We start from the raw sequence: 2772 nt of genomic DNA on the forward strand, positions 1-2772 counted from the left end.
CATGGCCCCTGGATTCTCTATCAGCCCAGAAATAAAACAATTTCTGAGGCCAACTCTTCAGACAGAGATTGGACTGGACTGTGGGACATAAAGTGCTACTTGTGAAGAGTATGTCTCTTAGCTCAAGTAGATGCAAGAGACTAATCAGGCAGCTTCCGTCCGGAGGTGAGATGGGAAGGTAGAGAGGGTTGGGAGCTGGTTGAATGGACATGGTGAATCGGGGGTGGAGGGGAGGAGTGTGCTGTCACAGTGTGGGTAGAGCAATTAGAGTCACATAACAATGTATGTATAAATTTTTGTATGGGAAAATAAAAAACCCATTGCCGTCAAGTTGATTCCAACTCATAGCAACCCTATAGGACAGAATAGAACCGCCCCATAGGGTTTCCAGAGAGCTGCTGGTGGATTTGAACTGCTGGTCTTTTGGTTAGCAGCCATAGCTCTTAACCACTATGCACTTTATTTATCAGGGCTTTGAAATCTAAGTCACTTTCCCAGACTCACAAATTAACAGACCTGGGAACTAGTTGCCCAGTCGGAAAGACTAATCTCTTGTTTTGCCCTCCCCACTGATAAACCTTGGAGCTGGTTACCTTAGAGGATGTTACTGGTTGCTCATGTTACCAACTCTGCTGACGCCAACCCTTTCCTTCTTCCCAATTGTGCCTCATTCTTTAAGACTTGAATTTTGTTTGGTCTTCACTCCTTTGTTCTGTTTCCCAAACTGGGCCTTGGCTTGTGCCCTAACCCAGTGCCTGGGGACTTTTAACCATGGATTGATCTCTTAGACATCAAACTGCCCAAACTATTGAAAATTCCAGTGCCAAATACTATCTAAATACTCATTTGAGTTTGCCCAGAGTTTCATATATGCACTTTCTAGGGCTGGTTGATTTCCTGGACACTGCCTTTGTTGCTGTTATGCTTGAGCCCATTGTTGCAGTCTCTGTGTCAATCCATCTCTTTGAGGCTCTTCCTCTTTTTTGCTGACCCTCCACTTTACCAAGCATGATGTCCTTCTCCACGGACTGTCCCTCCAGATAACATGTCCAAAGTATATGAGACGTAGTTCTGCCATCTTTGCTTCTATGGAGCATTCTGTTTAAAAAAAAAATCTATTCCGACTCATAGCGACCTATAGGACAGAGTAGAACTTCTCCCTTGGGTTTTCAGGAACGTCTGGTGGATTTGAATTGCCAACCTTTTGGTGAGCAGCTGTAGCTCACAGTAGCTCTTAACCACTGTGCCACCAGGGCTCCAGATTGGGCAGTGTTTCCTTCTGTTGTACATAGGGTCGCTATGAGTCGCAACCGACTCCACGGCACCAAACAACAACAGCCTTTGTTGGCTGGCTCACTTTCCCATGTTAGAACTTAGCTCTTCCTTTGTAAGTCACTTCTGCCATTAGGGAAGCAATCTGAACACCCAACCTTTGTAATAAATCGTTCATACGTGTATCCACCAAGCAGTCCCCTCAAGAAGCTACCAATTTTGTTCCCCTTGAAAGAAAAAGATTTTGACCTCGTACAGAAAGGTTTAAAGATAGGCCTGAAGTGAGTCACTGGTAGGATAAGGAATAAAGCTCCAAATCTCTGACTCAGTCTTGCATGATCCCCACAAGCTCTTCGGGTCTTCTCTAAAAAGCTTACAAGAAGGCTAATAAATATTCTGGGTACATTAAATATCTTTTCTTAAAGAACATTTTGACTAAGTAAATATGTGAGAAACATGGATTGAATTTCCTTTACAATGCTCATTGATTTCCAATTTAAGGAATGACTTCTTTTCTAAACACTCTTCACTTTAGGGTAAGGACAAAATGTTAGCATGACCTCAGATACTTAAACCCAAAATATTACCTCATTTGAAAATACCTTGTAAGAAACTATTGAAACAACACTGAATAATTGAGCACAGCAACCGCCTTCCAAGGCATTGCAGTGGAATTCCACTCATAGTACTGCCTAATTAACCTTTCAATTCTCATTCCTTTGCCCATACTTTTGATTCTTTTAGAAAAATACCGAATCTATAACAAGGGAGGTATCAGCATTCTTTCCAATGGACGACTTTTATATCCTGAAATGCCATTCTGTCTTAACTCTAGGTCTTTATAAATTCTTTCTACTTCTTTAAATATTTATCCCCACTCTGGGTAATTTCTAACTTCTAGCCATTCTGTTTCTAGAAAGCCTCTGCTGAAATCCCAGACTGGGTTAAGTGACCTTTCTTTGTACACTCATCACACTCTGTACTTATTCATATCAACACTCACCACATTGAATGTAATTTCTTATTTACTAGTCTGCTTTCTCCATTAGACTGTGAGTGCCCTGAGTATAAGAATGGCATCTATTTTCTTCACCAATTCTATGCCTCATTCACCTTAGTACCCCCAACACCTAGTATAGCTAGGTATAGTATAGTATAGCTAGGTATAGTATAGTATAGCTGTCTATGTATTTGTGTCCTCACCATACTGAGCTCCTCTATATTTTATTGCACTAGTAAACATTAACTAACTAGTAGCTAGATAGATGCAGGACAGAGGGAAGGGGAGATGGGTGGACAGACAGATGGACGGATGGATGGAAAGACTGACATAAAGGCTCTGGTATGGGCATTTAACATAGAAACGGTGGGATTGTGAACCAGGATGGAGTTCTCATCCAGGAACTCAATACATTGGACATGTTTCAGATACCAGATTCAACAAAAGTGTAGGATGCCCAGCAAACATAAACAAGCCCATGAGTCACAGCTCCAGTCCTA

This window comes from Trichechus manatus, unplaced genomic scaffold (assembly GCF_000243295.1).
Source record: "Trichechus manatus latirostris isolate Lorelei unplaced genomic scaffold, TriManLat1.0 scaffold00079, whole genome shotgun sequence".
Taxonomy (NCBI): domain Eukaryota; kingdom Metazoa; phylum Chordata; class Mammalia; order Sirenia; family Trichechidae; genus Trichechus; species Trichechus manatus.